General features: G+C 41.7%; 1 long non-coding RNA gene across 1 annotated transcript in view; it reads left to right on the forward strand.

Annotated features, from left to right (window-relative positions):
* Nucleotides 1-802: 802 nt before the first annotated feature.
* Nucleotides 803-14,012, forward strand: part of LOC307223947 — a 30,515-nt gene continuing 17,305 nt past the window's right edge. The window contains exons 1-2 of the long non-coding RNA XR_013842342.1: nucleotides 803-921; nucleotides 13,485-13,553. This is a non-coding gene — a long non-coding RNA (uncharacterized lncRNA). The remainder of the gene's footprint in view (nucleotides 922-13,484; nucleotides 13,554-14,012) is intronic.

The following is a 14,012-nucleotide window of genomic DNA, read 5'->3' on the forward strand; positions in this document are numbered from 1 at the left end:
GGGGTGTGGCTATCTACAGAACTTTTTTTAGTCCAACCACATCCTATATTTGGCGTGTATGGGGAAAAAGCTCACCCACCCTCCAAAGGAATGCACAAAAGGCCAGTGGCATGCAAGTGAGTGCTATGGACAGTCCACTACAATATCTCCTCCCAAAGCATCAGAACAAACAGCAGTTATGTGCTATAAACAGTGTGCCTGGAAAGGCCCTCAGTCAAGAAGGTTTTTTCGGGATTTTTAGCTCTCATAATTGACCAAGGAAATATATTCACATGTCTTGTCCTGAAACACCTCCAAGATCAGATTGGCATGTGACTGGGCCTGATTCTATTTCAAAAGGCAATATATTAGTCCCCAGATAATTCCGCAGACACTCTGCAGGCTCCAATAGTATTAAATAAAAACACAAAAACACAAAACAGAAATCGGACCTAGGAAGTGGTTCTAGGAACTGGCATGGCAGAAGAGTTGGCCATGTGCCCATAACGGAAGCGGTTCTATAATGAGTGGCCACTTCTACATTATTATAAGAAGGATCTGAGAAAAGCCAAGAGATGGGCTGGATAAGACATCCATGCAATTATCATCTCTGGTACTTGGAGTTTACCCCAGAATAATCAGGCCTGTCTAGTAGAGATGGGTGCCTACAACCAAATCCTTGACTGTGGAACGTTGGCTCAGTACTGCAGCTTAATGAGCAACTGAACACTCCAATATGCTGCCAGAAACCAGAAAAAATGACTAACTCCAGCAGTGTGAATGATTTTCCATTTGAGCCTTGGCTCAGTGCACATACCCTCCCCTCTGAGACAGACCCTCTGCATTCTGCAGAACCATTCCCACCCTCAAGTCCTCATTCTGTTGTGCATAACCTTCCAGGGGCTTCATCCCAGTGACAGGTGGTACCAGAGAGAAAAGTGGGTGAGTCAATGGATGTGTCTTACTATTTATGGGGTCCTTTTAAGGCTTATTTTCCAAGTTCAGGGTGTGTGTGTACAGAAGGGATGGAACTGCCTGCCATATGAACCAACGTTCAGTTTCAGTAAGCCATGATTATCAATATAGGCCTATGCCTAGGCTGAAGGCTAGATGAGCAGAAAGGATCTTGGCTTGAAGGCACAGATAATTCTTCCTATCATACCGGCTTTGAGATAAACACAGAAATAAACACAGCAGTATCTTCCTTTGAAGCTGGGGGTCTGGGTGGTTAACAATTCTCTGACAGCAACAGCAAAGGGGGCCCTGGTCAAGCAAATTTTGTTTCTTCCTATTCTAATTAACAACAAAATAAAAAGGAAAAGAGAATTTAATTATGTGATATATTTGAGCCTGTGCTGGAAAATAATAATATATATTTTTTTTTGTTTAGTTGGGAATGAAATACCTTCTGGTTTATATTTTTGAGTGCCCTTATGTGTTACTTGTTTCTTGTTCAGATGTTTTTGGGCTACAATACCTTCCCTGAGGTCTCCCACTTCACTTGGCATTTTTGGCATCTAATGACACTTTTCAGCACTATTAAAAGGGCTTTAATTAACATCTGGCTTTTGGGAATTTATAAATCTATAAACCACCTGAGTCAATTCAATCTGCAAAGCCCTAAAAAGCTTGGAAGCCAAATACCTGTAAGAGCACCTTGTTCCATATGTCTCTGAGATCATTTGGTGAGGTTCTCCTAGTGATGCTGTCAATGGACACTACTTAGTTGATTGTGACATAAGACATGGTCTTCCCTACAGTGGCACCCCAATTGCAGAACTCCCTCCCTTTGGATATACAATTGGATATACAAACAGTACTGTGTTTTGGCATCTTTTAAAGACACGTTCATTCATTCAAGCCTTTAGCTGGGACATCAGGGTGTATTTGTTTTTATATTTTTGAGATTGGCCAGAGCTGAATACTTTATTGAAATTAATATGAATCTAATTTTATAATGTTTTATGGCATGGATGGTGCTTTCAGTCTGAGGACCGGATTCAAACCTTTCTGAACTTCAAGGTCTGCTTTCAAATGAGGAGCACAGCTAGAGGCAAAAAGCAAAAGAGGGTGTGACTAATTTTCAACTAGTTTATATATTTTACATACATTTCTCTTATTTCACATTTCCTTTTGGAGAATTAGATGTAAATTCTGCAAAATGTACCTAAGATGCATAACATTCACATAAAATCTGCAAAATTTACAATCCAACCATAGGAAAGCCACAGTTAGTGCAGAAAGTGGCTAGGTTGATAGATAACATCAAAGATTGACAGATGACATCAAATAATGTTGGAGGTTCCTCACAAGTGCTTTAATATATTTTTTAAATGTTTTATTGCTGGTTTCATGTTTCACATGGTTATATTTGAATGAAGGGCAGTTTAGAAACATAACAGCAACAACCCGTGAATTAGATGACTGCAAAATGGGCTAACACATCCCATTCCTTGAATCACACCTATAGAATCAGTGGGGCCTGGGAAAAGAAAGCTCAACCCAAACTAGACAACTGATCACCCCTCCTAGCTTTGGAAGTACACTGAGGCTAAAGGCAGGTGGTGGTGGAGAGAGAGCAAGTAACTCATTTATTTCCTCCCCCGCCCCCAGAAGTGCTAAGAGATGGGCATCTCATAACTAATCCCAGTTATAAAATTTCAATGTTCCAGATGAACGAATTTAACCATTTCCTTCGGTCCAAAGACTGTAAAGGAGAAACTCCGAATGTCTGAAATGTGCCCTTCCCTCCCCATGAAGTACTGGTTACATAAGCTGTCGTGAGCAGAAAATACTTGAAAGCCAGAATAGAAGCTGAAAGCGGGAAAACATTTTGCAGCGAAGAATATACATTTATTTATTTTCAATTGGTGGTTTTAGGCCCATCTGTGGGCTTGACGTAAATTAATCTCAGTGGTCTACGTTTGGTCCCATTAGGGAGACTTTTACATCCCCAAACTCGAATACCCGATTTTGCAGAATTTGACACTTATCTGCTGCCTTGATGCCAAAGGAAAACAAACCTCTTAGGTGCATGGAAATTAAATCATCTCCTACCCCAGAGATGGTCATCTTCCCAGGTCAGGGTTATGTTAAGAACAAATGAGCAGGCTTGTGTTTCATTGCTTGGACCCACACAACATACTGTACAGTATTTAATTATTATTATTATTTTAAAGAATGACAAAGGGTTATATCTGCACACACAACTTTCCTTTAAAGTAATAATGCCACACACAGTGCTCCGTTTAGCAAACCATTAGCTAGAGAAATGTGTTGGATCTGAACATGGGTTGGTTTTGTTGTTGTCATTGTTTAAGATGCGCATCCCTTCAGAGGCCTTCGCCAAAACATACGGTTTGCATTCATTGTCATGAACGAACATTAGGAAAATGGTTTTGAACTTTCCAAACATAGCCAGTGAGGACAGTGAAACAGAGAGACACTGTGAATGAAAAGAAAAGGCTATCTGTCAGAGACTGGACTAAGGGAGACCGGAGGACGGATGGTTTTGATAGCAAGCTGATGTTTTGCAAAAGTTCACAATGTTTAAGAAGCCTGAAGGCACCAGAGGAAGAAAAAAATAGATTAAAAATAAAAAAGCAGGAAGGAAGCCACAGCTACATCACCAGGGCCACCATGAACATTTCTGGGCCTGTAAGAATTTGCAAGTTTTGCACAGCTCCCCTTAATTGGTTTAATCAGAATTTGTGTTTGACATTTTTGTATATTAATACCATACATATGAGAGTTCTGTGTTCAATGTTTGTTTTGCTCTTGGATAGCCCAATACAATCCAGTTGTAGAAACAGTGTGACAGTTAGACACACACACTTATTGGGATTCATAAGAGCTGAAACATTGGAGCAAGTAATCTCTCTATTGTGCTATGCTCAGATAGCTGCTACATCCAATCAGAATTAGTGGTGGCAGGCTGACGCCATGTCTGGGCGTTTATCCTACCCTGCCTCTTCCAAATGGGTAAAGTCTGCCTGCCTTCCCAAATCTAAATCCACGAGTAATGAAATACTTGTGTACACACACACAAATATACGCATATACACCAAACTGGAAATCTGGTGGAAGGGTTTGTGAGAGGTCATTGAAGATCCAGTCATCTGTTGTTGTTTTTAGCACCCCAGATGACTGTTGCTCCTGGTACTGAAAACAACAAGAAAAGTCTTCACATTTCTGTTGCAGGTGGGAATCAGTAGAAGTGTGGAGTTGGGGTACATAACATCTGAAGGGCACCAGCTTATGGAAGCCTGATGTACATCACCTCATAAAGAGGAGGCAAGGATTTCTATAATGAGCTAGCAGCTCCTGGTCTACTCTCTATGAGCCCAAATCTGATAGCATCAATTTCATTTTGCAAAAATAGTCCAACTCAGCTTTGTATTAGTACTTGCTTTTCAACACGTTTTGGTTGTTAGAGTATGATAACTTTCAAGCCAAAAGGGACATAAATACTCCATTTCATTTCTGAGTTTCAAATGTATTTATACAAACAGATACATTTGTCTCTGTGCATGTGGTATATAAATTTTATGAAATAAATAATAAATAAAATGGGCAACATCACAATGTAACCCCACGGAATAGAGTTCAGGTTACTGTGTCTTAATATGGATATTGTAGAGCTGGGAAAGTTTCTGAAAAAGGTAACTGGGTGATCAGAGGAACGCCATGAGGAATGATTGCAAAGGTCCATGACTCAACTCAGTGGCAAAGCACCCAGCATCTCCAAGTATGCCTGAGAGGGTGCCTTGTTTGAAATACTGGAGAGCCCCTCAGTGTAGACAGACCTGAGCCAGGTGGACCAATGATCTGACTTGGAATAAAGCAGCTTCCTATATTCCTAAGGTTGCCACATAACATGTTGTGGAGGAAGTGGACACAAAGAGAAGTTTTTCTACCTCTAATTCTATAAGGTCACGCAGTGAAGAGTGCAGTTGTGCTCAGTTCCAACCTGTAGGCTTCTTTTAGGCATCTTGTTGGCCACTGTAAGAACAGAATGTTGGACTAGAAGGGTCTTTAATTTGAATCATTAGGGTTCTCCTTATGTTCTTAAAATCCAGAAGGCCCTAGAGCAAACTCTCCTTTACATCAAAGGCAACCAGGATGACTGTGCTGCTGTCATTGGAATTAAGGTTTACACTAGGCTAGCTAAGAAAAATATCAAGCTTGATTTTATTATTTAGTTATGTCTTTCTTCCTGCCTGTTTGCTTCTTGATTAGACTGAAGACCTAGTAAAAATTCTTACTAATCAAGCTTTGTCTATTTTTCTACAAGGACCTGAATCTAAATACAAAGTTCTCTTTAGTTACCTCTGAGATTTACAGTTGAAAAGTTTGATGGACATTTACTGCCTAAGAAAATGCCCAACTAAATGCCAAAAAATACTTCCGCTCGTTCAGCGCTATCATATTATAATTCACTACATGTCATACTGTAATTCACTAGCAGAGCATTGTCACAGGAACACAGGAAGTTCATTATACCAAGTATACCACTGGTCCATCTACACCAGTGGTGCATTAGCTACACTAAATGGCAGTGGCATCCCAGGATTTCAGGAGTTTTTCCGAGTCATAATAGGAAATGTGAAAGATTGAAAGGATGCAAGCAAAACATGTCAGTCACTGAGCTATGATCCATTCTAACTGAGGAAGGGCTGGCTCATGACATTTTGTTGCCTGAAGCAGAAAAATTGCATACCATTCCCAGTATGAAAGCTCAGCAGACCATTGAATCTTCATCCTCCACTGCACCCTGAGGACAGTGGCTTACACACACACACAGCATTCCCTTCTATAGTTGCTGCCTGAGGCACCTGCCTCACTCTGCCTCATGGTAAGGCCAGTTCTGAAATGAGGGCTTATTCACATTACCTCTTAAGCAACGACTGGGGAACCTTCTTCATCTTGATGTCCACATTACCTCCTTGCATAGGTTTCGCCAGTGGAGCTCATTAGTTGAATCCCTCCCAACAGACCTAACTTGACATGTTAATTTATTTCAGTGAGTATCCTCTAAATTGAATACCACCCATTTTCACAGTTCAAGGGCACATTCCAGCCAGGCAAAAGCACTCAAGGAGAGAGTGGCCAGTGGGAGGGGGCATAGCCTGGAGACAGTCCCAAGGGCCAAATAGATAGGAGTGGAGGGCTGCATTGTCCCCTTGGGCCTGAGGCTCCCTGCCTCCTTCCTAAACCAGGGTTTGTTTTCATCTCAAGTCAGCTGCTCAAAAGAATGAACATGTTAGATTAAAAAAAAGAGAGCTTAGCTTAGTCTAGCATTATTTCTCCCTCAAACACTGGCCAGCTGTGTGGCTCACAAGAGGAGCAATTTGCTGGCAGGATTTCTCCTAAAAATTAGAGGTATAATAAAAGTTTAGGAAACCTATAATTCACTTCTAGGTAGATACTCATGATTGCTATAAAAATGGCTACATCAACCCAATGGGTACATCCCTTTTCAGCCTCACCCAATTTCATCTTCAAAAATACTTTCTTGGCCATAATTAATTGATAGCTTTGAATGGACAAGCAGGTCTTGGATTAACCCCCCCTACCCCCTCTACTCACTATGATTCAAAGACAGTTATAAATGAACACTTGCAATCACCACAGATCATGTTTTACCAGGAATGTCAACTTCTACATCATTCATATTTACTAACCAAATTCTTGTTTGAAAGACATGGGACTCTTCCAGATGACCCATTTATTGAGCATTCAGCTTGATTTGTTTGCAGGGAGGTAATAAAGCAATGAACATTCATCCTAATTTTCTTGATGGGTGATTACGCATCTTTGTGTTAAACATTCATTCATTCCACGCTTTTCAATGCAAAAGGTCAGTTTCTTTTTTAAAAGGAGGATTTGTTCCACTAGGCTGACAGAGCGCTTTAATCCATTTTAATTGCGCAAACTGAATTCTCCCTGCATGCTTGAATTCGTCCTGCAAAAGACTGGCAGTCTAGAGGTGCTCATGGATGTACTCTGTCTAATCAACACTGTATATGCCTATGAATACCTGAGTAAAAAAACAAAACAACCTCAACTAACTCATGAGAAGCGGCTGTAAGTGATGCTAGGTTGGTTCCAACGGCTGAAGAAGCAAGCCAACATTCATTTTTTTAATTAAAAAGCATGTACATCTCAAATCTGACACATTAAAACATCTTGAAAACATTACGTTCATATATTATACCATGTCTTTGTTATTCCAGAACTCAATAAAGAGCATCCACTTTGCCTCAAAGACATTTGTTCTCTGTCATCCTTCCTTTACCCACACATAATTAGTCAGTTTATCCATTGCAGTATATTCATATTTTCCCACCAGTTTCCAGCACAATGCATGAAGAACTTTGCATAGTGCTATGGGAAGGGTTTTGCATGTGGAAGGTCCCAGGTTCACCCTCCGGTGTCTTCAGGTAGGGCTGGGATAGAACACTGCCTGAAGCCCCAGGGAGCCACTAGCCAGTCAGTGTAGACAATGCTCAGTTCAACAACAACAACAACCATTTTTTGCTGCTGCTGTCTTCTTCTTCTTCTTCTTCTTCTTCTTCTTCTTCTTCTTCTTCTTCTTCTTCTTCCTCTTCTTCTTCTTCTTCTTCTTTCTTCTTCTTCTTCTTCCTCCTCCTCCTCCTCCTCCTCATCTTCGTCTTCCTCCCCCTCTTCCTCTTCTTCCTCTTCTCCTTCTCTCCCAGAACTTAGGGGCCAAAGAGGGAGAGAAGAGGGTGAGGAAGTTGTACTGCTCAATTAAAAGACTTTGTGCTTGTAGAAGGATACTGTCCAATAGGACCCATTTTAGATTCAAACCAACGGTATAGTTCCATTTTGAGAGAATAACAGCCCAAACCTTTGTTGCTATTGGAGATGACTGCTTCCGAATACCAGAGGGGCTGTCACATACAGTAGAAGAAGGCGGAGGCCCAGAGGCAAAGACTGGATCCAATGGGCTTATGTTATACTAGGGTAGATGTTGGTGGAACTTCAGGAGAAACTTACTAGCAGTTAGAGCAACCCGATGATTGAAGCAATTACTAACTAAGAGAGTGGTGGATTCTTCATTTCTGGCTGCAGGGACCAGATAGCCAGATTCTCTAGCACCACATTTCCTGCACTGAGTGGCAAATTGGACTAGATAGCCTAGAATGCTCAATGATTTTATAAGCAGTGCATGTGATTCCTGTAGAAGACTCACTTTTCCGAAGTAGAGGGTTCTGCAGTCACCTGTTGTATTCTGCAATTGCAGCATTCAGTTTAAAATGCCATACACCTCTTCTCTCCGTGTGCTGCTTTGGAACACTTGCCCTTGGCAAAGGATACTTAACAGAACACAAATTGGAAAAAATAGAAATTAACATTTCCCTCTTCTGAGGCTGAGGTAATGAGGGGAAATGTGAAATTCATGAAAATTCAATTTCCTGGGGGAAGCAAGCAACATCTGCATTAGCAAGAAATATAGCTTCATTAATTACTTTGGCTAGCTGTGGTCTTTTCAAGCAGGGTGCTTCCAAATGGGGGTTTATTGTGGGATTGGTCTCCTCATGCCTGCAAGCTTTTTGCAGCATCCGCAGGATGCTATTGACATCAAAATGCCAGCATGTGTCCCCTCCCCTGAATTTAATCAGGATTTATCCTTCATGCAGGAAAGCTGTGCTGTTCAGTGAGGGCAGTATCATACCACTTTCAACAGTCATGCCCCCCCCCAAATTAATCATGGGAACTGTAGTATGCTAAGGCTTCTGAGAGTTGTTAGGAAAGTACTATCTCCCTTACCTCTTGAGAGTCCCATGGACTGCAAGAAGATCAAACCTATCCATTCTTAAGAAAATCAGTCCTGAGTGCTCACTGGAAGGACAGATCCTGAAGCTGAGACTCCAATACTTTGGCCACCTCATGAGAAGAGAAGACTCCCTGGAAAAGACCCTGATGATTGAGGGCACAAGGAGAAGGGGACGACAGAGGACGAGATGGTTGGACAGTGTTCTTGAAGCTACCAGCATGAGTCTGACCAAACTGCGGGAGGCAGTGGAAGACAGGAGTGCCTGGCGTGCTCTGGTCCATGGGGTCACAAAGAGTCGGACACTACTAAATGACTAAACAACAACATCTCCCTTACAAAGCTGCAATTCTCATATTGGTTTCACAATCAATTTCTCTTCCCCAGGAACTCTAACACTTTTGGGGAAACACTTTTGGGGAAAGAACTCTCAGCATCCTTAACAAATTTCCAGGAGTCTTTGGGGGGAGCCATGGCTGTTGAAAATGGTATGATATGGTTTAAATGTATAGTTCAGATGGGCCCTCTGATAAGGTGTGGGGTGGGGTGTGGGAACCTTATTGCCGATCTTCCATTTGTGGCATCTGAATTACCTGTTTGTGATACCAAGCCCCCACACGTCTTAGTTTGACATGGCTGTGCTTCCCTGTGCCTCTTTCAGAGCATTCTCTGAGGGAGCAGTACCCTGAGATTTTGGATGTGACTTATCTCTGGCCGCAGCCAATTTCAACAGCGCACTTGAAAAGCCGTGCGAATACTCACAAGATGATGGGTCAAGTGCCATACATTGTGGACTTTTGATCCGAGTGTCAACTTTGGGTTTGACAGCTAATATGCTGCATTCCACGAGGATTCTTTGCAGATGTTGCTGTGGTGTTTATGACATAATATCTCTTCCCACCGCAGTCAGATAACTGAAAGTGACCATCAATAAAGAAGGAAAGGAAAGCACTTGCATGTGTTATTTCATAGGGGAAGTAAGTCAAGCATCACATGTGCGAGAAACTTGGCCAAATAACACACATTAAACCTGACTGTGTCTCGGTGTTTCCCCAGGAGGCTTCGTGTACAGATGTTACTAGGGCATTTACAATATGCGCGCACACACAAAAATTATCCCTTCTCTGTGAACTAAATCGAAGTTGGGCCATGGAGACCCCAACTCAAGATCTCTGTGGCACAGGTTCCTCGAGCAATTTTTATAAACACTTCCTAAACGCTTTATGAGCTATGAAAACAGTTGGGAGAAACCGTGCAGCCACATAAAGGTCACATGCTAAGTATGTTGCTGGAAAACAACCGGGAAGGATTGGGGAACTGGAGTTTACAATGACAAATGTTGCGGGCCTAAGGCAACATTTCCTGCTGTAGTTCTTAACATCTGTGTTATACTCTGCAATACTCCTACACACACACACACACACACACACACACATGCAGAGCTGTGGAATACGCATTTCAGTCACCAAACACGTGTCTTAATTCGCATTCTTTAAATTCAGGGCTATAAATCATAAAGCTTGGGAAGAAAAAGAACCTGGATCACTGGGGTCTGAATTTCCACCCCCACCCCTTCTGTTTCTGGTCTAGATTACAGACATGTTGTTGCTAAAAACAATTCTTCTTTTCTTTCTCCCCCCCCTTTCCTTTTTTAAAAAAAGCCATTTGCTGAATTAGCTGATTTATGTCTTGCAATTTCCGTAAATGCCATCAGATATAATTCTCTCAAATGGCTGGGGTTTTGCTGCCTTGTTTTGCATTGCACACAAGGGCTCCTTGAAGCAGACATCAGAGAGCGAAGACATGGCCTAACAGTCTGTAGCGCCTCCCATGCAAAATGTGCTGCCTGAGATCAAATGTTAACTGAAGTGATAGAGTTAATTACAGTGCCGAAAGAACCCAATCCTGCAAGGTGTTGAGCTTTGCCAGTGAGGTGCTGAGTGTTTGGTTTCTCACTGAGGTTTGTGGGAGATGAAAGTGCTTAGCACCTTGATGTGGAATTGTGTTGAATCTAGATTTGCAACCCACTCCCGGAAAGCTGTGTTACCATGTCGTTGCAAAATAGATTCTTAGTTTCGGCATCATCCTGATGAAAGCATATGGGGGAAACCTCATGGGGGAAACCCTTTACCTCTGCTGTTGTTTAAAACCACAGTTTTCCTCTCAGTGATTCTTCACCCCGACTTTACTCAAACTTCTGCCATTGTTTAAAACAGTCACTCATTTTCCTTTCAGTGTTCCTCCCTTCTCACTATACTCAAACGTCTCCCTCTTCCATTGCTCAGCTGCCTTATGTGAGAGCAATAATGGATGTTGAGCCCTCAAATATTCCATAGTAGTTTACTCAAAGCTCTGCTGTTGGTTAAAACCACCATCTCCCTCTCAGTTCCCTTTATCCCTGATTTATTCAAATTTCCACCATTGTTTTAAACCACTGCTTTCCCCCTCTTAGTGCTTTTCCCATCTTGCTCCTATGCCATGGCTACTGCTGTTTTCACATTTGCTCCCCTCCCACACAATGAAAATCAAGGATTGTGATATGGCACTACAAATACTTCAATGGTGGCTGTGTGATGACATTCTTACATTTTTATTATATAGAGAGAAAATATAAAATTGACCCGTGGGGATCTGTTAACATAGCTGGCTCTGTGGGAGCCGGAATGGTGAACCTAAAGATGTCATTGTCACATTCCACAGCACTTCTGTAGATAACCTGCCTGAGCCAGACCCCCTTGAAAGATTTGCCTATGCTTATTAAGTTGTTTTAACACCTCTTAAAATCCCCCCCCCAAAAAGAAGCACCCTCACATTGATTGTAAGCTCCTTGGGACAGAGACCTGCCATTTTCTTTTAACTTTTTGCTAGCTATAGCAGCAAAAGGAGAGAAAGAAAAGGAGGTGCAAGAGCACAGTAGACAACTACATGGGTCCCCGGTTTGCAAATAATTCCAATTTGACTTGCATTGTATTGTCTGTTGATTCTGAGAATGGTGCAACTCACCCTGAATGATCTTTCTCTGAAAATTCAGTTGTGATGCTCCCTCCCCAAAGTACCCATCTGGATAAAGTCTAACATACTGAAGCATCTATCAGCTTTCTTCAGACATCAGTAATGATGCAAAGGGAGCAGGAGAGAGTTATACATATAGATGTATTGTTTGGAAGCTATTACACAGGAAGTGTCAAATCCAGGCAAGACTGGTTTCCTCCAAGCGTTCAATATTCAAGCCATGCCAAGAAATGTGGTTATATGATACACCTTTCCAAAAAAGCAGCCCTCTCTGCACAGCTGCAGCATCACTAGCCACCAAGACGGCTTTTGATGGTATCAAGTGGGAATAGGCTTCATGTGCGCAAATGGATTCAATTGGACTTGCTTTTCATTGATTCAGCTACGATTCCGCACACAAATCCATCTGTCAGCAAACAATGAGAGATAGTTGATAAATGCTGTTTGGAGGGGCAGCGGTTGCCTGCTGTATCGTGATGCTGTATTTATCTTGGCCTTTGTGAACATAACTCAGGCGATTTGAAAAGCAGCAAATGTAACAGAGATGGAGACAAATGCAATGGGATTTCAGAGATCTGAGGGAGCTCTTTCCGAAAAGCCACAGGCTTCGTCCCAGTACTCTCAATGTTGTCTGGAATATTTCTTTGTCATCTTAATGGGAGGGAACACACTTAGCCAAGGGGATTTGGTCACTAACCTATCTTCCATAGGCACTTGAGGGTTGCCAGGTTCAAATCCACTTGGTAGCTCTGGTCTCTAGCCTGGAAGCACAATCCCATCAGCAGGTTTGGGGGGAGAATTGAGGCTTTGTTTGCATTTTCATTCATGCTTCTTGAAACAATATGCAAGCCAAAATGCAGCTATACTTCAACACAGATACTTCTCTGATTTTTGTGATGCCATTCTCCAGCCAAAAATAAAATAAAATGTGTGTTTAGTGGCATAGAGATAGGGATGTAAAAAGGCATCATTTCCCATTTGTACCTGTATTCCTCACATGCAGCACTGTTTCTGTTGCTCTGAAGTTTGCCTTCTGTTCAAAACCATATTATTTGTCTGCTGTATTGAAATTACATAAATTATGTTGTCTACCCTGTTTGCATTTCATTGTAAAGGAAACAATGCAAATAGGGGAAACCATGCAAATCAATCACATATTGTTTGTGGACTGCAAGCAACAACAACACTGAATGCTGATTATAGCCATCGATTGATTTCTGTTCTGGACATGGGATGAATAAACAAACATTGGCAATTTCTGCACCAATTTCCATTTCCATTGCAATTCTTTGATGTCCCTTTATAGAGGCTTCGTGATACAAATATAGCCATCGTCAGTAGTAGCCATTGGTGGAAAAAATATAGCTCCTGAGAAGAGAGCCAAGGTTCAGTGAATTACTTAAATGTGAGTGTTCCTTAAGTTACTGTTCCGTGTTACCACTGTGCAGCTTGGCTTTGTGAGAAGTGCAAGTTGTATCACTTAGGTAATGAGTGCCCATGTTTATTAATCTTTTTACAAGGTTCCCTTTGCCCAGAATACTCCCCCACCCCATACAAATATATCCATGGGCCTCCTTTTTAGCATATGTCCCAGGCTTGGTTTATTTTGTGGGTTGCACAGTTAGCAATACCTCTAATAAATTTTGACGGAGAGTTTCCGTTGTTGTTTTTCACATGGTGCCATTGCCTTTGGAAGTCTTTTTGGAGAAGAGGAGCAAGGAAACATGTTTGGGTGAGATCCTATTGCATAGCAAACCACCTTCTGGCAAGTGTTAAAATTAATTTCTCTAGAGTTAGATGAAATTAATAACATTTGTTTGCCTTTGCCTCTATCTATAAACATTTCTGCTGTTTGAATACCCTTTCTGCTGGAAAGTGACATGCATATGGATGATTTATGAGGAATCAAATTGTTTCGTAAGGGTAAAAGGAAAAACAAAGTAGATTGTTTCACAGTTCAGCATTCCTTGAAACTTAAATTTCAGGCTTGGTGTTACTTCCATTAAAGTTGGCAGGAGTTTTGCCATCGACTTCAGTGGAGTGGAGCAAATGTTCTTGAAGTCCTGGCCAGATGGTGAAAATAGTTGTGGGCCTGGATTCAAAGGACTGTGTGGGGAGTCCCATATATGCAATAGGGATGCTGAGCCCCCCTAACCACAATGCTCCCAAACCTGAAAAGCTTGTCTTGAAACACAAGGGATTTTCAAGAACAGCGTCCAACACG

This window comes from Podarcis cretensis (genome assembly GCF_951804945.1).
Source record: "Podarcis cretensis genome assembly, chromosome: 9".
In the NCBI taxonomy this organism is placed as follows: domain Eukaryota; kingdom Metazoa; phylum Chordata; class Lepidosauria; order Squamata; family Lacertidae; genus Podarcis; species Podarcis cretensis.